The following is a 27,583-nucleotide window of genomic DNA, read 5'->3' as shown; positions in this document are numbered from 1 at the left end:
ATATATTTCTTTTAAGACGTTTTGTAGAGAACATCTGCTCAAATTCCCTTTTTTGGACAATGGACTGCAACTCACTAGTGCCAAGTTTGCAGCATATTTAATGATGGGCATAACAGTTTACAAGTGAATTGCTGTATATTACAACAAAAACTAATAGCCATATGGAGAGCTCAATCGTGTGATCAAGGAGTCTGCAGTTAGCAGCAGCGGGTAGTATTGAGAGGAAACATCCTTTAGGGGAAACCCTACTTTCTTTACAGAACCACACCAAATTGTGTTCCTAGTCCTTTCCTAAGTTACTGAAGAGTGAGCTGCGATGGACTGATGCACAAAGTTGAAAGAGCGGTGTATGCAGCGAGGGGATTCCCTTGGAAACATTTGAAAATGTGGTGGAAACTTTGAGGCCTCTATTGCTTGGAGTAAGCTGCTATGATCTGTATATAATGTTTACGATGTGCAAACATGGCATGCTATGTAATGACGGTAATGAGTAAGGTTTTTATTAATGCTGCCTATAAATAATAAAATTTGGTTTAAAAAACAAAAATAAACTTAATGGTTAGTAACCAGGTCTCTGGGGTCCTGGTGGCTGAAAGGACAATTGAGATTCGAGAAAACTACTAATGTAGTCGAGGAAGTCGATCTTGCATAAGGTGCAGCAGAAGGTGGAAGAGTATAAGGAGAGGATATGACAGGGAATGGACTGAAGAAGACAAAGATCTGCGCAATATTATTTGGGGTCCATTTGTACAGCTCAAGTTACCTGCAGGCTGTAGAAGGGATGGTAAAAAAATGGTCAAGTCCTGTCAGGGTCATCGAGGTGCTTAATGGTGCTGTTAGAGTTGTTGGAGGTACCATGTGGAATTTGAATAGGGTGTCCATTTGTAAGAGCTGGCATGTGAGTGACAATTCTCTATCATATGATGGTGCTGGAGTTCCTAGAAGTGTGTGTTTTTTGTAAACAGACACATAACGCAGAGAACTCGAAGGACAGGATTGGAGTCATGCCTAATGGAAGCGATTCTGAGACCCTGCTCCTGTGAACTGCAAAGATGAGATTGTAAGTAGAAGCACAATACGTTTTAAAAAAGGAGTACCTGCAAGGTCTGACGAGTATGTAATCACCATGATGCAGGTTGTGATCTGCACCACTGGTTTATTTATTTTATTTGTTAAATTAACTGGTTTTGGAATGTCTTGATGGAATGGAAGGTGTGGGTAGAATATTGAGCTTTGAAGTGGGAGGTGGTTTGGGTGCCGTCTGGTGTGAGGTTAGATAGTTTATCCACCAGAGGAGGCTTCAAATTTGCTAACATCACTGGTATCAACACCAAAGACTTTTGAAAGCATTGTGATGTGTGTGAGCGTTGCCCCCCGCCAGCAGCTGCAAACCTTTTACTACAAAAGAATAATAAACAATGTTTATAATTCTTTTGTAGTAAAAGGGTCAAGGCCACAGGCAACACTACCCATCATTGCGCATGTATTTGTGGCCGGCCGTCTTGGGCTGGCCAAACACACATGTGCACCGTGCCCTCTCCAGCCTGGCACTGTGTTGCCGGGCACGAGAGAGCAGGCACAGGCTCCCAGTGTGCCTGACAATCCTAATGCTGTTCTGAGCTGCATCAGGATTGGCCACAGGGCAGGCTGGGAGCCTGTGCCTGCAGCAGAGGAGCGGTGTGGTGTTGGTGACAGCAATGCAGGTGTGTGTGTGTATGTTTTTTTAATTAATTACCCTCGTCCCACTGCCCTGCCCCTACAAAGCACCGCGAGACGCTCCTGGATTTTAGTGAACAAATGCCACAGACCGGTATCCCACTATAAAAAGTGTTCCAGCTCCAGTGCAATTTACCATCTAGCGCTTTTATGAGCAGATTAAATCTTCACCAGATAGTAAAAATATATTAAAGGGTGTGGTCAATATTCTGTCACGTACAAGCATATGCTGTTACAGAAGAACGCAAAAAACAGTATGTTAGTTTTGTCATTCACAGCATTTTGAAAGCTTGTCTGAAATTGCATTAAAAAAAATTCCCCCTCCTCACGTCAGCTAAAACGAAGTGGGTCACAAGCATTTGTCGTTGTAAAAATTAGGTCCTAGTTCTAAAAGGTTTGAGAAGAACTGCACTACAGTATTTGAAAGTGCTTGATACACTTGATAAATTGCTTTTTTGCATATGTGCAAAGAGATTTCGCAAAAGAAGGAAAATTGAGACCAATGGAAGTGACGCCTATGCAACTGCAAACGGGGGCATGAGGACCACAACCTCCGTCGTGCTGCAGCATATAGAATGAAGACTATTTGAAAGTGTGGCTAGTTTATTTGGATGCATGGAAGATTGAAGCAGCCCCAAATTATTGGAAAGATTGCTTCCTCTGTGAAGAGCACTATTCATGTATCGAAACAAAGGGATAGCTCACAAAAAAACAGTTAGTTTTAGTGCTTTCTTCATCATAGGGCGTCCAGACCCCGGGAGGCATTTGAGCTCTTTATCGTGTTTAAGGGCAATGTGGAGGTTCTCTGCAGAACTGGAGTGATTTCATAGCAGTGGCATACCTAGCCAGTCACCCCACATCCTAATAATGGATACCACACTCATAAGTTTGTAAAAGTAAAGGTCACAGTTCATTGGTTTCTTTCACTTACAAGCGAACCAGCATATTTTGCTTTGTGCTCAACATTCAAAATGACAGTTCGGCTATAGTTTCCCTGCTAGGCGATCGCTTACCATTACCACCTTCAGTTAATCAGGCATACCGGATGGTTGCCCTTTCCAGTAGATTTGACTCAGCCACTCAGGTAACCTAGGTGACCTGCCACTTCTGCTAGCCGTTCTTCAATGGTAACAATCAAGCATAAAAGTCATATTTCATTTCCTCCGGTCAAACAGGGTGGCAAGTCGGGTGAATCTTTCACTTCCAGTGGCTGTGTCACCATCTTACATGAAATCATGTTTCATTACGTTCAGTCAATCAGACATGCCAGCAAGTCGTCACTTCCGGTACCTGTGCCTCAGTTAGTCAGGTACACATGCCCCTACAGGCATTAGAGCTCTTTACAGTGGTTAAAGGCAATGTGCAGAGGTCCTCTGCAGAATGGGGTGATTGTCAAGTGACTATAAGGGACCATAAGATTAGCTGGAGTGTAAGCAAGGAAGTGATTTAGTATCTGAATAAATAGATCTTTACATTTTGACCTGAAGAGGACAATCCGATACCATGTCTAGAACAACGAGGGGGCGACAGTCCAGCAGTATGCTCATTCTGTGTTTTTATTAAACGCTTCTTCTTTTAGAGAACCTGCCCTTAGTACCACACACAGTACAGTTAGTACCACACACACACACTGTTTATGCAGAGTGCATTTCATAAAGATAAATACCAAGTGAGGAAACCAAATTAGATGGGGGCTCCTGGGCATACATTTAGAGGTTCTTCTTGAACATGTAGTTCTCTCTTCTAGATTCAAATAGGGAATGTTTAAATTAAAAAAGCAAGATAATCAACACAAAATATACATTCTGCAACTTTCAGTATTTTGTTTTCTTGCTAGCGCATTGTCAATTTCTGTCCTGCCTATATTTGTTTGCCTGTAGTGTCCATATCTGTAAAACTATTTGTTCCAATCGTTACTGTAGCTCCCAAACTCGCGGCTATCTTCAGACCTCTTGCACAATATAGCTCTTCTGCACCATTGCTGCGGTACAGATACACTTGCCCCCGCATGCCAATCCTTTATGTGACCCTATGGTTTGGGCAGGGGAATTGTTATTGCACATATGGCCACATTTAAGTGCTATTTAAAACATCCTAATCAATATTCGATCTGATTTACAGGTCAATATTTGCAACTCTACTTAAAGCAGACAGGTCAGGAATTGTAGTCATGGCTTGGACTCCTTGGTACCTCAAAGACTTTTCTCCTGGTATGACAGAGCAGAGTGTCTTTAGCAACGCAACAGGAAGCTACACTGAAGGGGCAGTTAGTTATTATGACAACCAGGTAGGACTAATATATTCATGCAGTATTTCCAGGTGCACTCCAAGTACAGATACTTCTCTTTACATGGAATAATCTTTTTCATTCCTCCTGGTGGAGATGAACAATTAAGCTAGTTGCAAAACTGCCCTCTTTATCTGCTGTGCAGCAAGACCTTCATTTGATGTGCTCCACCCAGCTGCATAAAGGTAACAGGTATGTCTAGGAGACCTCCAGTTGCAGCCATCTTCAAAATGCACAATTTTTTTATTTATTTTTATTTGAGTGTGCGACATCCTGAAAAGGAACCAGAAAAAAAAAAAAAATTGAACACTTGTGGTGGACAAACAGAAATAGTGGTTAAATCCGTAAAAGGTTACAAAAAAACATGAACCACGTGACTCCATGACCTCCGCAGGTGACAATTAAAAGGCAGCTTGGAGTAGTAGGGTTGGGATCCTCCAGGGTCTTCTCAATTTGTCAAAAATATTTCCTATGAAGACAACCAACACTTGGATGATTCAGTCCAATTTAGTATTTGACTAAATTGGATAGCAATGGAAAACGAATGTTATTACTTTTTATAGCCTTTACATTATATCCTTGTCCTTACAAATATTAAGAACATGCACCTTCCCACTCATCTCACAAAATAGTAGGGTACTGTCTGCCCACTGAGAGGTTACACACTATACCTCAGTGCAGACGTAGATGGCTGTCAGTAGGGACCTATGCCCCTAGGTGGACTTCTATCCTTCCCTGTTGCCCCTGATGAATTCATGCATCTCCCAAGCACAGAGGGATGTACCTCAGAAGTTGTGGAAAAACCTGTGGTCTCAAATGTCAAGCATATTACTTTATTGTAAGCTGAGAGAGCAGATGTCAAAGACTCCTGTGGCCTCTTATCTTATAATGGACTACTTTGCCTTTTGTCTCCTGCAATTGAAGGGGCACTTCCATATTCTGATGGCATTATGTGCCAATTAAACACACAGCACAATCCTTCTCGGGATGGTGTAAAGCCTGCTCAATGTGAAATCAGACTGTATCACTCACCAGGAGTAGCCAAGGTGCATCTGACCACAAGACACCATAAAAGTATCTTGCAGCGCAGCCATCTTCCCCTACTGCAGAAGGCTTGACCAGTCCAAATTATGAATTCGAGTTCCTCTAAACACAGTGGGAGCACAATGGTTACAACTAACCTCAGACAAGTACTGGAATTTGGATTTGGCTATGACGTTTGTGACTCTTATTTTATTTAATTATTGTAGAATTATCATTTGACTAAGACATTTGTTTTTTTGTTGCTCTTTGCTTTAGTGTTGGTCCTTTTTTCCACTTGTTGATTTGTATTATACCTAGCAGGGATACGAAATTGGGATAATACATTAACAAAATACATCTAAGTCACACGTCAACTCCCACTATGTAACCAGTTAAGATAGGCTGAACATTATATTAGTGCAGGCTGTATTACTGATGATAATGTTCGGACACAATGCAGTATTTTTGAAAATGTTTCTTGTACAGAAAGTTTATGCTACATTGAAATATGCAGTTGTTAGCATGAAGGAGATATGCCGAGGCAGTAACCTTTAGGCAAAAAAAGAGTAAAGTTGCTACTTGTGACACACAGACCTTTAATCTTCTGCTAAACCTAAATTTTCAATTCTTCAGTAAACGTGAACATGATATGCTTTAAAACGAGGTGCAGAATTCCAACAGAAGTAATTCTTTTCTCTCGGTGACATATAATTAGCTTGCCTTGCTTCTTATAATCTGCTGAAACCCACAAGGGAGATGCTCATCTCTAAAACCTCTTAACTAATTCAAGTCATTGATAAATATCTAAAATACAAAAGCTAACAATGCAAATCCATTAGGGAATCTGGAATTTCAAGGGAACAAAGAGGACTTTCTGTTACTGTCATGTTTTGGATGACCGAAATCTTTAAGTAGCAGAAAATATACTGTTTTGTCACTTTTAGATGCATTACTTCCATGAAAATAGAAAAAGCAGGGACAAGAGGAGATTTATTTTGCACGCAAATCTTCGCAATCTCACCTTAGTACTAAACATTAAAAACAAAAATAGACGACACAGTGAACGATAAATTGAGAAAATTCGTGTCTTTTTTAAACCTATTAAACACAGTGTAACAGCATATTAATAAAAACCTTTGCAATGAGCACTGCACATTGTGAGGTTTTTGGTCAGCTTTCAGTTGATTGTTTGCCTAGGCTAAGCTGACTGGCTATGGCTCTAGATTTCTTTGCACCATAGACAAAAACGTATTTTGTTAAAACACTCGCACTCAGTCCTACAGAAGAAATTCCCACCCAGAGCATAAATGCTATTTGTCTGGTTGTTGCAAGGATGTTTCACCCCTCCGCCCCAAATATGGTGTTGCAATCTTTTGATGATTTTTCCTCAGAATTTACATAATTTCACCCTGCAATCTTCCATCCACACAATGCTGCTTGTAAATAATTGTCTACGTACGATCTTGTTTTGAATGCTTCCTCCAGAAACCCAGGTTCACTTGCACCAACAAAGATGGAGCAAAGGCCGATTAACTGTGAAGCCAGTCTCATCATCCCAGGGTTGGAGGCAGAGTGGTTACCTGTAGTGGACGTTCAACACAGACTGACAAAGGAAAACAACTTATTTTCAGCATCAGACAGAATCCGCGAGCAGTGACTCAAGGCTTGTGTTGCTGAGGCAAGCACCTACCTAAGTATGTCAAATTAGCTGCAGAGAAGATCTCTCCTCTCTTCTTCTGTGACAATCATTAAGGAGGGGAACTAGCTGTCAACCCAGTAACAACCTTCTGAAAATCCATCAGATCCAACTGGTTGGTTACTCTGATATGACGGACACCATTGATGCAAACCTTATTTTATGTAGTGGGGCTCAATGAAGCCAATATATTACTCATCTGAATCATAACATGGGGTTAAAGGACATACTGTTCTCATACAAGTTCAACAGTATTATATTTTTCCACAGTGTCAAATAGCAAAGCAAGAAAACAATGATCAGCAGAATGTTCTATTTCCAATCCGCCTGCCTCATTTCAGAGGCAGAGAGGAGGCACAACCTGGGTTACCAACCTCTGGACTTTCCACTAGAGTAGTTTAGAAACATGGAAAGATTCCCCAACCCTCCCTCTGATGAGACAGTTTCCAAATCTACAGTACATAGTTAAGTTACAGGAGAGCCTAAATATTTTTTTTCTGGAAGGATGAAATCTTTGGTCATGTGTTTCTGAAAAAAGGAGTACTGACGACCCAGACCTCATAAGAATCCTAATTACCTCCTAACCTTATCCCGCGCACCCCAAAAATAATGTATCTATAACGAGTCCATCTAAACAAGAATTTAGAATGGCAAAGCACGTAACCCGGACACTTCATAAGCCTCATCTCCAAAGGGTACCAAGACTTAATAACTGACATCAGATATTTTTTTTAAACGCTGAAGGTCTGTCTCCACCATCCAAGTTTCTGTAATAATAGTTTCTTCAATTCGTTTACCAGTAGGAATTAACGTCAGGTCCACCTATGAATGTGCCAAATCATGGAGTGTCCCATGTGAGTCACTGTACACGTTTAAAATATGAAAATCGGTCAGCAAAAGGACAGAGGTCTTGGCAGATTTCCTACAGACCCCCTCATGAAAAAACTTAACTGATGCTTACATTAGTAAAGCAACTTAAAAGAGAAACTCACAAAAATATGCATAAGTACTGTAATTTATATAAGGTGACCTACAACAAGGAACAAAACATTGTCTTTGCAAAGGAACACCAACGAAATGTGTAGAGAGAAGGTCCAAGCACTAGTCACTAGCATTTACAAAGGAAAAATGGCCAAGCACAATTCTACGAATATAAGTAATTTCTTGATTCCATATGATTAAACCTTACAAATCCAGTTTGACAAATACTATGTTGTAACAATGAGCAAGAAATATAATTTCACTGATTAATATGGCACACCAAGAGATGAGTAAGATATTAATATGTGAAATACTCTCAAAACCCAAGCCATCAAAATGCAACCTGGATGCCTGCCCTACACAATTTGCAAGTATGTCACACACCAGTACTCAATATTTCTGTTCAGGAATATTTTTTAAAACTTTGTTTACAGGACTGAGTTTGAGACAACTTTAATCAACCTAAAAAATATTTCTTAGGGACAATGCTTTAGCTGTAGAAAGTATCCTACTATGTGTATAAGTGATTTGATATGCTGCAAATCTTAAATATTTTGGAAATAATTGTTTGAAATTTTAACCTACTGATACTACAAAGTCTATATTCCTTCCTCTGCGTTCTGCAGTAACCAATATTTTATTAGGCATGAAGGCAAATGGCGAAGCAACATTTTTGGCATTATTGCCCACAATGTTTAATGGATTGGTATAGCCCCTGGCCCTATTACCAGGCCACACACACTAAAAATATGCAAGGGTGATACATTTACACATGTTCAACTCTGCAGACTATATCTGATCATGAGAGAAGCAACTTGTCTCATATGCATTCAAATGGGAGCACAATTCACTAAATGTGCTGTCATGCCAATCATCTGAGGAGTCACAGCATTCTTGTTCACCAAGCAGTGTGGAATACACAATCAACTCATCTGAAAATGAAGAAGTACCTTGCGATATTCAGACGCAGAGCTTGATTTAGAACATAGTGAAGGGAATACTCCATCACAAACGTGATGGATATCCAGTCCGCCGTATTACGATCCACATAGGCTATAATGGGACCATAATACGGCGGGTGGAATATCTGTCGCGCTTGTGACGTAGAAGTCCCCTCCACCAAGGACGAATACAGGCCCATGGTTTAACAAGCAGATGTTTTAACAACCCTAGACAATACTTTCACTCTACACACTGTACATGCAATGCTTAGGAAAAGGCTTCATAACATGTCTCCATAATTTTGAATTAACATAATATTATGACCCAGGGAAAAATATTTCTAACACTGCAATACAAGCCTAAACTATATATTATCCCTACAAGTCTACAAGAATAGGGCAATTTACTATATTTTATAGTTTACATTATAACTGCCAAACTTGGTGTTTTAAATATTTTCAAGTCTTATTATCTGAAGTGTCAATATGTGAGGGAAATGGCAGCATTTTAAGTATCCAGTCTCCAACATCTTTCAAACACCCAAATATGCATATAACTGAGAAATGGGAAGTGTGCTTACAATCATTTAGCCTACGTTGTTTTGCATGAAGTGACAACATCGGCCTGATTTGCAATGTTTTTTCTGAAAGCAACAAGTACGGCTAATGTCCAGTGATATACATTTCAACTGCGAAAAGAAACATGACGGCAGCAGCAATTGACAAAAATACTTCAAGTAAGAGTGCATCGGTGATAAAGGGAAATGCTCCTGCACTATCTCTCACTAGTGACTACAGTCCTTAAAAAAACTCTCCGAATCATTTCCACACCAGCCACCTTACCAACTACCGTTGTCACTACTGATCAGACATTTTCGCATCTAAAAAGCAAACATTACGCAAGTCTAACCGCCCCTATGGTGACAAACTCAATACAGTCCTGGACTCACTTGCTCCCTCCACACCAATTACCCTTCTTGGCCACTTCAGTCACTGACTACCTGCAAAACACCCTTTTTTCACAACGTCTCCCTGGCTACTCAACATCTTTCACCAACACATTTCCAAGGAAAGCTCTAGATCTCATACGTGTATAAAAACATGTAAATCTCATATGTATTAAACACAGTACCCCCCATCAAAACCGATACTATCCCATCTCCATCTGGCCACGAGTTAACACTTACACTGCTGGGGTGTTTGCTCAAGTCTGTGCCTGAGCTTTTTTTTTTAAAACATGCAAGTATTAAGTTGTTCAAACGCATATATAGTTTGGTCGCTTTTTACACCTATACACGTTTTTTTTCTGGCACACCTGAGACTGTATATTTCTGCAAGCCCCACATCACTATTTCACAACAGTGTGAAGAAGAGAATGAGAACTGTGGAGGTATTTTTTTTTTTTAATTTATTCAATATTTTGTTGCAATTTATCAAATGGAGTAATTAGTAACACGGCTATCTAGAAACGCTAATCATAGAATTATTTACCTGGGTGTCTTGAGTCCAGCAATACCAATATGTGCATTGTCTATGGAATGGAATCTGCACATTCTATTATGTAATATCAGCGTACATACACTAAATTTCAGTAATGGTACACTGCTCATTTCAACACAGATATCAAACTTGGGACTATAAAGAAAATATAAAAGCTACACATTTTCCAATTTTGTGAAATGACCCATCCTTATTCACCAATGACTATCACATAACTATCCTTGAAAATCACCACCATCTGAAATACCCAGACAGCACTTTTGATCACTCCTCCACCACTCTTAGATCCATACCACATCCCGACCTCACCCAAAATTACTCTCACCATTCCCCATCAAAACTCATTCCTATTATCAATCTGCAACCCATCCTGTGCACCATCTGATCCAGTCATCAGACTATCAAACCTTTTTCTATAACACGATTATTCTCGGCCACCCCTTTCACCTGGGCAGCTAAACAACTTGTTTAAAACGTGGAGAGATTCTGCATTTTCATAGGAAAAAGAATCATTGCTGATACCTCCCTCCAAGTTTTGTCTAGTATCTCAACTCCACTATATTCCAAAGATATTACAACAGGTAGTTTTCAATCACCTCACGCTTAATCTTTCTTCTAACAATCTCCTCAAACCCTACCAATATGGTGTCTGTAGGCCTACACTCTATGAAATCAATATTAAATCAAACGTTATTACCATTGCCTATCACACTGCACCTTCTTCCATCCCCATGTTTTTTGACTGATCCACAGCCTTCAACAGTGTCAACGCCATACTCTACTTTGTAACTTCATCAGGCCTTAATGACCTAGCACACCTGCTGATCTCTTTATACCTTTCCAATCATAATCCCGAGATAATGGAACATGCTCTACACCTCTGTCTTCAGTGATATTATCTTCTTTCTCAGGTTCTCCCGTATGAAACCTAATTTTGTTTTTACTCCTTTCCTACTTTTAAATCCCATTCCGAGACATGCATCACAAACTAACTCAGTGAGATCATATACTGTGTGGCATTAAGGTCACACAAATTGAGCTCCTTTAAAACCGAGATCCTATGACTTCCTTTTTCAAAAGCGCCTGCCTCTCTTACTGGGTGCAGCTACTGTCCCTCTGCCTCTCCTATACTTGCCTTGGTGAACAGTTTGGTGACAAACTACTTCTCTGTCATCCTAGCCCAATCCACACCTACTTGAAACCTATGATCCACCAACCTCAACTTTCAAGTTACACATAAGCCACCATGCTACATTTCCAAGTTCCGGACTTTCCAACTTCTAGGGCCTTTACTTTGTAAACCCTTAAAACCAAACTTTCAAGCCATACCCCCATCTCTGCAAACAGTCAAAATAGCAGAGACTAATCCTAGGCCATGGATAAGTCATACCTGTATGATCCAATAGTCATATATCAAAGCCTAAGTTAAAAGTGTTCCTTTGCCAATCTTATCCGCACAATTGGTATAACTGACCATACAAACTGTTGCTTTGCCCCTAATGCATAGACAATAAACTGGACAGCATAGCTGTCATTTTTATGATGGAGTACCCATCCACCAAACTCTATTCAAGCCCCAAGAGTCTTTTCAGCCCTGTATGTGTGTGTCACCTCCGAGCCACAACCTTCCAGTGATCCTGAGGTCTCACTTCCACTATAGAACTCAGGGAACTATACAAATGTAAGCCATAAGTTTATGTTAGATCACTTAGCAAAAGAGCTGAATGAGCTACGGGTTAGATTAGCTCAAACCCTAACTTTCACTTAGCTATTTTCATTCTTGTGATATTCTTAGGTTCAAACCATTCAATAGTTATTTCTCCTGGAGATGAGCATTCTCTGACAGTACTCAGGACCCTGTAACACTTCATTACTAACTCTAAATACAATTGACACGTTGTATTAAGCAACCTGTAGAAAACAGGAAAGTTTTTTTTATCTGAATGGGCATTTTTTTGTTGTATGCAGCCCAACCTAGCTGAACTTCACTTGTCCACCAGGACAGCTTTAACTGGGACTAAATATGACTCATATCGACCCTGTTAGTGTCTTACTAAAATGTTGTTACTTTATGTGGAACCACTGTTAATACTCAAACCATCATAGAGTCTGCCCTGCCTGCTGGCTAGATGCAGAGAAAATGATTAATGATTCGCCTAAATTGTGGTCCTGATGGTTCACCTGTAAGGGTTTACCTCTCACCTCACAGCACCATATTAATGTAAAGTTTGGCTCCACTGATTAGGGAAAGCTTTCAGTCAGCACCAACTAAGCAATCCATGGTGACGTTGCAGCCTGTCTGCAGGTAGTTGGCACCAGAATGTATGTACTCTGAGGGAATTCAAGCAAACAGAATCCTGTCAAATTTTAGCCACCCCAAGTATAGTAATCAGTAATCTAATAGTGTTAAGGAAAGGCACAGGCCAGCTGCTCTTGTATTCCACTTCTGCCAAGCAGGTCTCAAATACAGAAATCCCAACTGTATACCTTACAGGGATCACATGTAACTATGAATGAAAAAGTAGACTGACACTGGAGACCACTCTCCAACTGCAGAAATTATAATAGCCTTAATTCATCCAAGAAGATCTACATGGCACTCATTCTGTTTTATTTTTCACACTTATGTGCATTAATGTGGAAAGCTTATTCGATCTTCTGCTAGAAACTATTTATGCATTTGTATTATTATTAGTTATGCATTTGTAAAGCGCAAATGTTCTCCTGAAAGGTATCTTGGAGCTATAGAGACCAACCAGTTCCATTCCCCCAATGCACAAGTCACACAAACTGTGGAGCTCAAATCATATTTAGTCTGTTTTCAGAAGGTCAGCAGCTATTTTGGAAAGAGCTGGATCTTAAGACCCTTCCTGAAACTAGAGAGATTCGTGCTGTACCCGAGATGGGCAGGAAGTGTGTTCCATTAGTTTGCCGCTCTAACTTGGAACGATCATTCCCCCTGCCCTCACTTTCGTAAATCCCGGAACACAGACTAAATTGTCTAAAGATGATCGCAGATGCCTTTGAGGCCTATAATGGCTGAAAAGCTTTCACAATGCCAGTGGACCTGCTGAGTTCAGTGCTTTGTAGTCTATCAACATGGCTTTGTATGCTATTCTTTCTGTAACTGGCAGCCAATGCAGTTCTTTTAAAGCAGACTTTGAAGAAAAGTACCTCGATTTGTTCAAGGCCAGTTCTGCTGCCTTTGTTTGAATTCCATAATCTTGTTATTAAATAATCGGGGACTCCCACCAAAAATGCATCACAATAGTGAATTCTACTAAGAGGCGCACTTTGCACTACCAGTTTTCTTGCTTCACTACCAGTTTCCTTGCTGGTTGAGGTGGTAACGGCACAATTTCAGATAACCATATTGTGCTTGAAGGTTCACCAAAGGGCGTCTTATGAGTAAAAGATTGAAAATGCGGGTTGGGAAAGAGGAGAAGAAAGCTCTGTGTACATGGGGAGAAACAGCATACCTCTTTGCCAACTTCATAGTCAAATGACACTGGTAATAGTCTCCCTCTTGGTATTTTAGAATTCTAAAACATTCCCGCGCATTACAACCACAGCCAAACATGTTTAACGTGACACCACGACAACAATAGTAATGTTTATTGTAATTCTTCCCACTGGTTATCAATAGTAAAATGGGAAGAGTTGAAATAATCTACTTGATATAGAAACTCGCATAAACTTCTCTATCTCCCTCCCACCGACCATCAATATCCCAGCCACGTTAGTATAGGAGAAGTAGAAAGTGATCTTTAAACAAAATGTTCTTGATTGGTATCTAGGAAGCTGCCTTAAAAGAATTGTATTGCTGCAAAAAGAAAAATTAGAAGGCATTGTTGGAGAAAAATATCTTGCGAAATTCAGATATCATATATTTGCTTCAAATAAGATTATGGTTACATTGCTGTTACATATGTCTCTCGTTAACGTTAGTAGTATGAACACTGGATCCTGAATTTAGTTATTCATTGTTATGAGGTAACAAAAGTGGAAATCCTCCACTCATGATATTTAGTTGTGTCTCCACTTGCTTGTTTTAAATTTGGGCATGGGAGAGGAAGAATAATGTTAGAGGTGGGATGGGGTGGCATTATAGCATGTAAGTGTTTTATGAATATCTGTGTGGGAAAGCGGAATGCAAACCAAAATGTGCATGGGAAGCAACCCCTTCCCTTGGGACGATTCCTGGTGGCCCTCCTTGCTTGGACAACCCCTGACACCGTCTGAATAGGCCCACAACATCGGCATCATCATCAACAGCAAACTCACCTTCGAACAGCTGATATACACAGTGGCCTCCTCCAGCTTCTACAATCTTTGCATGCTACAGAAGATCTTCCAATGGATCCTCATTGAAACCAGAAAGACAGTCACCCAAGCCGTCATCACCAGCAGACTAGACTACGGAAACGCCCTCTTTGTCAGACTCCCCGCCCAGCTACTTTACTGCCTCCAGACCATCCAGAACACAGCAGCGAGACTCATCCTAGACCTCCTGAGAAGGACCCACAACACCCCCACCTCCGAGGTCTACACTGGCTGCTGGTGCACAACAGGTGCAAATTGATGGCTCTTATCATCGTATACAAAGCCCTCCACAACACAGAACGCAAGCTATTCGACCGTAGACTCTCCTTCCACCAGCCAACCAGGGAGCTCCATTCAACAACTCTCACCCTTGTACATGTCAAGAGAGTCTGACGTATCCGCAGCGGAGGGTGCTCCTTCTCTTACCTCGCTGCCAAGACCAGGAAAGACCTTTGCACCTCGCACACCCTCCCCGACTTCAGAAAAAGCTCAAGACATGGCTCTTTGAGGAGTAGCTCTGACATACAGCAACAATCCTGAGCACCTGGATACCCCGCCCCCCCTCCAGGGTGGTAAGGCGTGCTTTACAAATCCAATGCATTCTTGTTGGTACTTAGTTTGTAGAAAAATAGGTGTGGGCACCCAAAGCTCTGCTCAGAAGCGCACTGGTGCACCGAAAATCAAGGCTACATAGTCTCGAATCCATCTCATGGTTCTTTAATCAACCACCAGACACTCTCTGCCCCTTTATCTCCCTCTTGCAGGTTCTTGCTTTCTCCCTTTGCAACACTTTTCCCTCTTTCTCATTCTTTCCACTTTGTGTGTTTTCCCTTTCTTGTTGTCAGGAAATGCCCGATGAGTAACAATAGGTAACTGTGGGTCTCATCGGTTCAAATGAAGCGCTGGTTCTCGTTGTCTATTCTAGCTCACTCAGACACCTAGGGAAAAAGATCACGTTAGTCCCAGTTACCAACCTCTAATTCTTAATAGTTTAACTAATAGTCATCTACCTAACAGTCCCTGTAGCACGCCTTATTGAAACAAGAGGATTTTGTCTCCCTTCAGTGAGAGCTGAGTGACATCTCCATCACAGTAGAACTAGTGAACCAGCAGTATTTTAACATGCACACTCGAGTACGAATCGTGTGAGCAAACATTGAGCCCAGCGTTGGTTTGTTACTCTTGTGGCAGAGTAAGGAACTCATTACAGCCAGTTAAAGACAAGCTTGAGGTCAAGCACCAGAGCACCCTCAATAGACAATCAGTCCGAATATCGGTTCTTCAACAACCACAAGAGCAGAATAAGCTGCAACAATGACACTGAACGTACCACAGATGGACTCAAAGGCGTGGCAAGACAAACTGCCTTATACAAAGTACGCAGTCCTTGAACAGGAGTACCTTCTGGAGCAGCATCACCCTGAGCTCTGCACTCCGTCTTCTCTCCCCTTTCAGCGACACCGCAAACACAATGCAAAACAGTCTCGAGAATAATGCAGCAACCTCATAAAACCGGAGCAGACTCAATGTTTCATTGCAGACTATCAATAATAAATGGGTTGTCAGCTCCAGCCTTCGTTCTCGTGATTTTTTCTCTCAGCCTCTTCTAGGAAACGCAAAACCCTCCCCACCCCGGATTTTTGGGGGGGGGGGGGGGGGGGGAGGCCGGAGGGGCGGACGACAGATAGGTTTAAAAAAGCTATATAATCACATATTCTAAGAGGAAAGCCAAACCCCCCCACACCCACCCGGGGCCAAAGACTGCGCACATCGCACACATATGTAAAAGATACGCCTACTGGAGCCACAGCCGGAGCCAGCTCCTCCCTGGGATTACCTGCAGTTTTAACGAGCAGCAGAGACCGAGCGGCAGGCAGGCCCCTGGTTCACCGCCGAGGATGTCGGTCATGCTGCCGCCGCCTCTGAAGGGTGTCCTACGGCATCCTGGAGCGCCCGGTGAAGGACAGCGGGGGCGGCGCCGTCCGCAGAGCAGGTGCCAGCCCGGAGACCCACAGGTGCCTATGCAGAGAGCGCCGGCGGCCCGATGCCTTCTGGAGGGAGCTCGTCTCCGCGCCTCATTCACTTTTAGTTAACCCGTCACACGCCCAAGCCGCGGTCTCTGCAGCGCTGCTGCTCGCACACCGCAGAAACTAGAGCAGCCGCAGCCTGACTCCGGTCAGAAGTGTGAAGCAAGCGAACAAGCCCACAGTCTGCGCAAAAGCAGACATCTGATCCAGCCCACGTCCAGCGAGCGGCGGCTCCTCACCGGGACAAGACTGATCGCATCACCGCCGAAGTGACTGCGACTCGGCTCCCCGTCCGAAGGGGGGACAAGCAGGCTGCTCGTGCAGCGCGGGGAAAGGAACCTCGTTGCCCCTCATCATCCTCTGGGAACGGCGAGCAGAGGTTAGGGGAGCCCGGCCAGGCCCGGGCGATCGCTTAAATGCAACACATGTTGTTTGTAAAGCACCGCGTCTGTGCTGCAGCCTCGCGTGTTACTGCATTTCTCATGCAGCATGAATGGGAATGTGTACCACAAACGCTAGACACTAGCAGTGCCCTATCAGATGACTCGAGTGACTTATGGGCGAGTGAACAAGGTACCTATTGCCCTCTCTTCTACGGCCTTGTCCTGTATGCGGTTACAATTCAAACATCCAGCGATAAGGTCATCAAACCCTGGGCATTATCACCAACTATAAAGAACGTAGTAGTAAGAAAATACAACGTCTTTTTATTGTTTTCGGTTTTCCCGTACCACTTCCTCCACCCCAACTTCAGCGGCACGTTCCACTCCTACAACAGCCTTCACGGGGGGCAGTTAGCTTGCTACATGATATATCGTACTCCAAAGTACTCCAGGGTCTACGGTTTTAGGGAACGTGTTCATCCTGGCCACAACATGGTATTGACACGTCACCTCCTTTCTGAATCCGTGCCCACTACAAAATGATTATATTGTATCCCTATTTATATAGCGCTTTGTAGCCCTCAGAAGGCACCACAACGCCTTAGCTTTGCTGTTAGTATTGGAAGGCAGCATGACTTGCAGATACTGCCTTTTGGTCTAAGATTACTGTGCCTAGGCATCTAATATGGGGAAAAAGAGCTGTTATAGTTGGAGTGCATGTATTTTACATGAACCTATCATAGATTCTGCCCGACTATGTAAATCTATACATAGATTTGAGATGCAACCTCGATGGAAAGTAGAAGCAAACAACGAGCACTGATGCAGGCCCTGGTCGCACCTGGGCCAACTGTATCGTGAAGCCAGGCCTGGCCTTGTGTTTTAAGCCATATCTCGGGTTTTCTGCTGATGATTTATCCAAATTTATAAAAGTAATGCCTCTTATGTTTTAGAACCTATCTCATAGCTTCCCATATTGAATGTGGCATCTCGCAATTACGTTTCACATCACTCATCTTTCTGTCAGGATTCCGTTTCTCATTATGTCCTTCCATTCAAATGAATGCTGAGAAGGACAGATATGATGTTTATTAGTGGGATCATTCCTGCCTACACGCAACCTATTTATTTATTCCACAATTTGGATTAGTAACACTCAGTTTGTACATATCCATTAAGTATCTTCGAATTTTGAGAAGCATTATTGAAATAGTCCTTTAGTGATACTGAGAGCAGCATACCAAGTCACTCGCAGGATGATTCAAAGCTCCGGCTTCTCGGCTGCATCTGTGTGTGCCTCCGCCACACAGAGAGGGGGAGCAAGGCTCAGGAGCTTGGCATGTTGCTTAACAAGCAGACAATGACTCCTTAAAAGAAGATACATAGTTTAAAAAAAATTAGTAAAAATACTATTTCAACACCAAAAGTCGTAAATGTTTTTCCAAAAAAACGTGTTTTGCCATGTTGTTATTCCAGAGGAAGGGCTTTAAGCCAATATGGAGCTCACCTATTTCTGATTAAATAAAAATGAATAATTTTTTAAGACATATTTAAAGGCAAATAAGCAGTTCCTACAGGCACTGCAATCGTTTAGGACACCAATCTTCGTCAAGCTCTTTGCCCACTGCATAGCAATTCCTTCTTTCATCTAGAGATTTTCCTAGTTGATTACTGTTCATTATGCAGTTGATTAGTCTCAAGCAGTTAAGTTAAGCTGTGACTTTTCCCCTTCTTACTGTGCCAGGTGCTGTTGGTCTATTCCAGGTGTCTTTTTAGTTTGTTGCTGGAACTTTCAGCTGATGTTTTTGGCACCTTTTTCTGGTCTAATTCTAGTCTGCTCATTTTGTCTTTTGTTAGACAAAGTGGAAGCTCTACTTTATCACACTCACAGGCTGCACTTACTAAAGGTAAGGGAAGGCATCCAACCCGTACTTATCATTAATAGATAAGGAAACGTGTTCACCTGCCTTTTCCTCACCTCTCCTCAAGCTAGATCTTAAAGGCATCTACGGCAAGACCTAAGCAAGAGGTGGTAGAACTCCAAACAAGGGTCACTAAGCAGCTTCCTGATTTGATACTACCAACGCCTATGTTGCAGTCACGCGCAACATCTAGAAAGCCGGACTTCTCAGTGCTCTGTACAACCTGCTCTTGCTTAATTTATTATCTTTTATCCCAGTGTTTCCCAAACTGTGGGTAGCGAAAAGCAATAAATAAAGATGCCTTTACATTTTGAATATGTCATAGCTGCTGCACTTCAAAGAAATAAGTCAATTGGCAGATAGTGCCTTCTGACAAATTGCAGCTTATTCTTTTAACATGGGGAATAATGTTTAAAACTCCTCTCACTTTGCAGTTAGAAAAATAAAAGTAAAGTGGACTATGTGGCAATCTTGCTAGAGCAGACCGAGTGTGAAAAGAAAGGCTGCAGGATGCACCTTTTGTGTAAGAACAAAATGTAAGTAACTGAAAACGAACTGTGCATATTCAGCAGCTAGGAAAACAAAAAAGGCACGTTTTAAAATTCAGAACTATGGTGGCAACAAAGGTCTTAATAGGATCAAAACAAATGAAGACACTACTTGGTGATGCACAGATGATATTCACTGAAATTCGATTTCCACCCATTATCATTTGAGTACAGTGTAGTTTTATCAGTAAAACTGTATAATCTGTGCAAATTTAGTGCACGTTTCAACGGAAAATGTCTGTCTGTAAATTATAGTGCACTACCACACGATGCTTTAAGTACATTAAAAAAACAACCACCTCTTATCCATTAAAGCTAGGTGGGTAGCAAAAGTTTGGAATTCTAAACATTGATTCGTAGTTGTGGAAGCACTGTATTATCCTAATTTCTACTGGAGCTTCTGTAATTGCTCTCTCTGTGTTTAGGCCAAAGACAGAGCAGAGATAGTGAGGACAGTCCCTCACAGCTGTATGTAAGGACCAAGAGGGAAACCAGAGAAGCCCACAGTCAACACCACCAGTCATACATGTGGAAGGTCCAGCATTGCTGTGCCAAAGTGCTGGTGGCTTCTGCCATGTTTCCCTATCGACTGTGGTAGCCCAGGCCCACCTCAGCTGATGTATCATTGAAAATAACTAACGTACGTGGGGCATACAGTACCGAATAGCCCTGAAGTAAAATCTAGAAACTGGATGAAGGGCCCCTTTTTCTTTTGGCCCCTTCTATAGAACAAGCAGAGAAAACTGCTGACCTCCGCAGGCAAAGATAAAACGTTGATGGTGGTCTTTTACAGGGAAAGCTCTCCAAGCAACTAAGAAGAGATTTGTTTCTTCTTTTTTTTTTAAAAGTTGCTTTAATAGAATGTCAGTGGAGAAATGAAACGCAGAGACAATAAATTCCAAGGGAACAATCTATTCTATTTTCAGCCTGTGCCAAATCGGTCTCATAAGTGATCCCCGGTACAGGAAAGACTGTTATTACAAGACGGTGTAACATTCTGAACAAGGATGTCACGAACTATGTAGTAGTCAACTCAGGTTTTTCTCAAACTAATATCACAACTTTCAGATTACAGAGGAAATCAACACTGTATGCATAAGGCACATATGAATTCTATGTCCACTATCTAAAGGCAATGAAAAAAACACAACAAAGAATTCACTGACAAATAATTTCTTAATACACCCAATTTTACAGTAAAATATCGCACGTTGTCGGTACCCACAGAAAGACAGTAGGAGGTAAGAAAGTCATACACAATGCTAGTTCTTAATAAGGATTTTCACCTACACATCAGGGATAGGGGGCTCGGGAATGAGGTTTTGACAATTTATTCTTTATGCGTCGGAGTGTCATTTTTGCCATTTCAGCGTGTCTGCAGTTCTATTTTAGTACAGGAATTCTAGACACCTTCAAGACAAGCTGTTATTTTCACAGCAGGATCTGATGTAAATCTAACCTACAGAATCAGAGGAAATGGAGCTTCCCATTAGTCTTATTAGCAACTAGTCAAGGATAGAAATAGGTATGAAATGCAAATACACCTTTTCACATTAAAGATGCCGATGACTTATAAAGTGGAGCAGTACGTTACTAGTCAAAAAAATGATCGTCCAGTTTTAAGTAAGATTTTTTGGTATTCATTCAACAGAAAAAGAACATATTTAAAGCACTGAACAATACAAAAATAGAAAGATCAAGAGGCATGATACAATCAAGTATAAATCAACTGATATTACTATGCAAATGCTTAAAATAGACAAGAATAAATCCTTAAGAAAGTGTTCCAGACATATGAAGGACCTGTTCCCTATATGTTCATGTAATCAGACTTTGTCCTATCAGAACATGTATTCAGGATGAACTGTCCTTTCTGCAACAAACAGAGTGATAAAAGGATTGCCTCAATTAATCACAGCCGCTAGTGATCACATGGATCGCATTACAGACCATCTTTTTCAATCTAGAATGGCATAGTGTGTGAAGAATGATGGACTAGAAAGCAGATCTGAGCGATTGATAGTGGCTTAGAATCATTCACACATTACTTCCAAAGCGTTGGGTTTATTGCAGTGAATGTTTTAAGTCTGACATGTATGCCCATATGTGGGTCCCTATCCCACCCTGCCACATGGCTCGAGCTACCTCAATGACTTTTAGAAAGCTACCATTCAACTGTCTGAACTATTAGAAGGCTAATTAGCATAAGCCTCTGCCAGCTCTCTGCCCGTGCTCAGCCTTGGATAGGCATGAACAAGGTGTGAAATGCCTCTCAGAAACAAACAATAGGCTGAAAGGGCAGAGATGACTCCTTTGAACTCCATAGAATATTCAGATTGGGGGCTGTGGGCATTGTGTGACAACATACTGTCAAATCCTGCTTAACAGGTCTGTTGAGCCAAATGTAACACTTGGGGGGCACTTGAAAGGGAGAGAAGAGGATACTACGACATTTCTTGTTAAAACCCTGCCTGGATGTTGAAGGACTCTGCTTTTGTCCTACCAGACTACTGTTTCTGGATTTGTTGGGGGTACAGTACCTGCTTCAAACTGGATTTTAGTGGGATGTGGAGAGACACTGGTAATTTCCCTACAATACTCCTACACACACACTCTGGGCCCTCAGAGCCCAAGTTTAGCATCAACAAAGACTTACGCCATTTTGAAAATGCCTTGACAAATGGCATTTTGAGGTTGTTTGCAGTGAAACAAACAGGAACTACTGACAGATGGGTAAGGCTGACACTGTAACCTTTACCCCATTGGTTAGGAAGTGCCCACCCACTAGCTTATGCAAGGCATAAATGTGGCACCTCCAGGTACCTTCTTCAGAACACTTTTTGGACCTGATGAAGCTCACAATAAGATTATCCGCTCTCTGTGACCTGAGAGAAGCTCTGAAGGACTAAACCTGCCCTCTCTAATACAGAGGACTAAAACGTGGACTCTAAGAGTCAGCTCACTGACCTGTGCGGCTTCAGGAAAACAAGCAGCAAGAGGTTTTCACCTGGAAGTACCCAATTTACCAGTGGCAACTGGACCTGGACTGGACCCTGCTTTTGGCCCCTATGAGTCTTTAAGTGCCTCTCTGGAAGTCTTGGGGGCTTTAGACTTTTACTTCTGTGATTGTTTGGGACTTAAAAGACTAAAGCAGGTCAATTCTTTGATCTGGAAGAACCTGGTTGGTGTTTCTGACCTGTGTTCCATGGAGATCACCATTAAATTGCACCTAGGTGCCTCTCTACTGCGATAATAGACTATCATTGCCATCTAGCACTTTATGGTGCTATTTCTTAAAACCTTGCAGTAATAATAGATCTTGTTAAACGTATTTGATTGTTGACATTTTGGTGGCATTTGGTTTCTTAATTTTTACTTAATTTTTGTAATTTGGTTTGTAATCTTAATGGTTTGTCATTATGACTTTATCACTGTTTAGTATTGCAGAAATACTTTACAGATAGTCTCAAATTAAGCCTGTCTGCTGTGGTGTAGCTATAAGAGGTTCAGCTAAGGTTAATTTAGTGACTTGGAGGGTTTACCCTGTCAAAGGTTGTAAGTACTTCTTGAAGCGAGTAGTCACCAAGCCCAAATAATAATACAATTTCTTACAGCATAAATATGAGGAAATGTGAGGATGTGCTGAGAAAATTAAGTCTAGAACATGTTTACAATTTCATATTTGCTGGTCATTACATTAGAAAATGAATAGTAATATAAATGTCAACACTAGTAGATTGTGTCACAAACTAATATGATGGCAGCCAAAATACTTCAGAAGACGTGTCCTGAAGGTGGGTTTTATTGATAAAACAGTTAAGCCCTCAGCTGATGGCCCTTTTACCCCCAAGTGCTGAGCCCTTTTTTGGCTATTTGGTATAGTCTGTACTGAGGCTTAACGTTTTGTCGACATAAGGTGTCCGCAGCAAATGTATGTCCTTTTTTCCCCAAGATCCTGCGATTCTAAAAGTACTCAAGAATTGTGGATTCTCCTGGAAGGGCCAGAGAAAATAGCCAAGATGAACGAGTTACTTACCTTCGGTAACGACTTTTCTGGTGGATACATTAGCTACCTGTGGATTCCTCACCTAATGAATACTCCCATGGCGCCAGCATTCGACGGAAATCTTCTTACTAGTCTCTGCACGTCGACGAGAACGTCACTCTAGCCCACGCGACGCCGTCTGACGTCATACAGGCAATAAGAGGTCCTCAACGACGTGCGGACGTCAGTACCAATCATTTTTTACGTGCATGAGAACAACCAGGCAATGCAATGAAAGAGCAAGGCAACATCCCATTACATTGTAAAAATACACAACATTGCATGAATAACTGTAAATCTTTTATATATATATATATAACTCTCTCTTTTTAAAATATATATCTACACATCAAGTATATACACAAAGATATATACATATATACATATAATATATACAACATCTATTGCACCCTCAAAGACCGTGAGGAATCCACAGGTAGCTAATGTATCCACCAGAAAAGTCGTTACCGAAGGTAAGTAACTCGTTCTTCTGATGGATACAACTACCTGTGGATTCCTCACCTAATGAAAAGAGTCCCAAAGCAGTACCACGCCCGGCGGTGGGTGCCTAAATGGTCAAACCAAGAAATCCTGCAGCACTGACCGTGCAAAATGGCCGTCCCTTCTAACCTCAGAATCCAAACAGTAATGTTTTGCAAAAGTGTGAAGGGACGACCAAGTTGCGGCCTTGCAGATGTCGACCACAGGAACACCTCTGGCCAAGGCCGAAGTGGCCGACTTAGCTCTGGTGGAATGCGCTCTAATGCCCTCAGGAGGATCCTTCTTTGCCAAAGAGTAACAGATTTTAATGCAAAGAACAACCCACCTGGATAGTGTTCTCTTGTGGACTGCCTTTCCTCTTCCTCTTGCCCACGTATCCAATAAACAGCTGATCCTCCAGCCTGAAATCCTTTGTTCTATCAATAAAGAAGCTCAACGCCCTCTTTGGGTCCAGACGGTGCAGTCTTTCTTCCTTCCTCTTTGGAAGGATGAGGCGGAGGATAGAACGTGGACAAAGTAATTGCCTGAGCCAAATTGAAAGGTGAAACAACCTTCGGGAGGAAAGCAGCCTTGGTCCTCAACACCACCTTATCCCCATAAAAAGTTGTATAAGGGGGCTTTACTGATAAGGCCTGCAACTCACTCACTCTCCTTGCTGATGTTATAGCTATCAGGAAGACTGTTTTTAAAACCAAATACCTTAAGGGGCAAGAATGCATAGGTTCAAAAGGGGACCCCATAAGGAAAGTCAGGACCAAGGACAAATCCCATTGCGGCATAACGAATGGCTTTGGAGGATATTTATTTAGAAGACCTTTCAAGAATCTGATAACAATAGGGGATTTAAATAAATATGGTTGGTCTGGAAGACATATGAAGGCTGACAAGGCCGATAAATAACCCTTAATGGTAGCCACTGCACAACCTTTCTGCGCTAGAGACAGAGCAAAAGACAAAACGTCCGATAGATGAGCATGCAAAGGATCAATCTGCCTCTCTCCACACCACGCAACAAATTTAGACCATCTATTAGCGTAGATAGATTTAGTGGAGTGTCGCCTGGCCGCTAATATAACATCCACTACCTCAGGCGGGAGAAAGAAGGAACTCAGGTTGCCCCGTTCAATCTCCAGGCATGTAGGTGCAGACTCTGGAGGTTGGGGTGTAGAACCTGCCCCTGCGACTGCGAGAGGAGGTCTGCCCTGAAAGGGAGACGGAGCGGAGGGCACATTGAGAGTTGGAGAAGGTCGGAGTACCATACCCTCCTTGGCCTATCCGGAGCTATTAGGATGACTAGAGCCCGGTCCTGGCGAATCTTCCTCAATACTCGAGGAATCAAGGGTATGGGAGGAAACGCGTAAAGAAACTGGCCGCACCAGGTTATTTGAAACGCGTCCCCCAACGCTCCCTGCATCGGATACTGGAGGCTCCAGAATAACAGACAATGCGCGTTCTCTCGAGTGGCAAACAGATCTACCCGAGGAAACCCCCACCTCTGGAAGATTAAACGGACTTGATCTGGATGGAGACGCCACTCGTGGTCTGCCGAGAATTGGCGACTGAGACTGTCCGCACGCACGTTCAAGACTCCGGCCAGATGGTTTGCTATCAAGCAAATCTGATGGTCCTTTGCCCAGGACCATAGTCGAAGAGCTTCTCTGCAGAGAAGGTACGACCCCACTCCTCCCTGCTTGTTTATGTACCACATCGTGGTAGTATTGTCCGTTAGGACCTGTACCGACTGACCACGAAGGGAAGGGAGGAAGGCCTTGAGAGCCAACCGTACAGCCCGTAACTCTAACAGATTGATGTGAAACATCTGTTCCTCTGGAGACCAAAGACCTTTGATCTCCAGATCCCCCAGATGAGCTCCCCACCCTAGAGTGGAAGCATCCGTTATGACTGTGGCCACTGGTGGCGACTGCTGGAACGGCTTTCCTTGTGAAAGATTGTTGCTTGCAATCCACCACTTCAAATCCACAGCAGCATCTCTGGAGATCTTGACAGTACCCTCTAGATCCCCTTTGTGTTGAGACCACTGCCTTCGGAGGCACCACTGAAGAGCCCTCATTAGCCAGCGAGCATGCGTGACCAACAGAATGCAGGAGGCAAACAGACCGAGCAGACGAAGGACCTTGAGGACTGGAACTACCGCTCCATTTCGAAACATTGGAACCAAATCCTGAATATCTTGAATCCGCTGAGGCGGAGGAAAGGCCCGACCCAATGTTGTATCCAGTACTGCCCCTATGAACAGGAGGCGCTGAGAGGGCTCTAGGTGAGATTTGGGCTCGTTCACCGAAAAACCCAGGTCGAACAACAACTGGGTTGTTGACTGCAGATGATGCGACACAAGCTCCGGGGACTTGGCTTTGATCAACCAGTCGTCCAAATAAGGGAATACTGCTATCCCCTTCCTTCTGAGTTCTGCCGCAACCACCGACATCACCTTCGTGAAGACTCGAGGTGCTGAAGTAAGACCAAACGGAAGGACCGCAAACTGAAAGTGCTGCGATCCCACCACAAACCGGAGATACTTCCTGTGTGACTTGAGTATCGGGATATGAAAGTAAGCATCCTGCAAGTCGACAGACACCATCCAGTCTTCCTTGTTCAACGCCAAAAGCACCTGTGCTAGGGTCAGCATCTTGAACTTTTCCTGCTTGAGGAACCAATTCAAGATCCTCAGGTCCAGGATTGGTCTCAAACGACCATCCTTCTTGGGAATCAGGAAATACCTTGAGTAACATCCTCGACCCCTTTCCTGCTCTGGGACCAACTCCACCACGCCCTTTGAAAGGAGGGCCTGTACCTCCTGTTCTAGCAACAGGAGGTGTTCTTCTGAACAATAAGAAGGGCAGGGCGGGATGAGGGGCGGGAACTCCCGAAAGGGAAGGGTGTAGCCTTTTCCCACAATACTGAGAACCCAAGTGTCCGTTGTAACAGTCTTCCATTTGGTGAGAAAATGCTGTAATCTTCCCCCTACAGGAGAGGAGTGAGTGGGAAATGGTGGAAGCCTAAGGCTGCTTCCCCTGCTGCACCCCGCCAGAGGATGAGGAAGAGGCAGAGTGCTGCTGAGAGGCTCCTCTGGTGCGGACCCTACCTCTCCCCCTAAAAGATCTATAGGGATGGGAAGAGGCAGGTTGCTGATATCTTCCCCGAAAGGAAGAGGAGGAAGAGCCACGCCCAAATCCACGAAACCTCCTGAAAAATCTGGAAGAGGCCGTGGAAGAAGGAGCTTGGAGCCCTAACGACTTAGCCGTGGCCCTGCTCTCCTTAAAACGTTCCAAGGCCGAATCAGCCTTGGCTCCAAACAGTTTGTCCCCATCAAACGGGAGATCCAACAATGTGGACTGTACATCCGCAGAAAAGCCCGAGTTACGGAGCCAGGCCTGTCTCCTTGCCACCACAGTTGTGCCCATTGCTCTGGCTACCGAGTCGGTCGTATCCAGTCCCGTCTGGATAATCTGGGTCGCAGCAGCCTGGGCATTTGAAACAACAACCAAAAGACCCTGGGGAAGCTCTGTAAATGATGAGGAAATGTCATCCATCAGAGCATGAATATACCTCCCCAGGATACAGGTTGCGTTGGTGGCCTTCAACGCCAGACTGCAGGACGAAAAAATCTTCTTGGACTGCGCCTCTAGTTTCTTTGAATCTCTGTCCCCAGGCACCGTCGGGAAAGAACCA

General features: G+C 42.9%; 1 protein-coding gene and 1 long non-coding RNA gene across 9 annotated transcripts in view; both read right to left on the bottom strand.

Moving 5' to 3' along the window:
- TANC2 (tetratricopeptide repeat, ankyrin repeat and coiled-coil containing 2) overlaps window positions 1–27,583 on the bottom strand; it is a 1,999,198-nt gene that overhangs the window by 1,253,933 nt on the left and 717,682 nt on the right. The window lies entirely within an intron of this gene.
- On the bottom strand, window positions 3,363–16,505 carry LOC138301911 (uncharacterized). Its single transcript, XR_011205157.1, has 3 exons — window positions 16,305–16,505; window positions 4,390–4,472; window positions 3,363–4,276 (listed from the first exon to the last, which is right to left on the bottom strand). It is a non-coding gene; the product is annotated as an uncharacterized lncRNA (long non-coding RNA).

This window comes from Pleurodeles waltl, chromosome 6 (genome assembly GCF_031143425.1).
Source record: "Pleurodeles waltl isolate 20211129_DDA chromosome 6, aPleWal1.hap1.20221129, whole genome shotgun sequence".
In the NCBI taxonomy this organism is placed as follows: domain Eukaryota; kingdom Metazoa; phylum Chordata; class Amphibia; order Caudata; family Salamandridae; genus Pleurodeles; species Pleurodeles waltl.
Note: the sequence above shows the minus strand (reverse complement) of the source record. Positions and strands in the feature narration are given on the sequence as shown.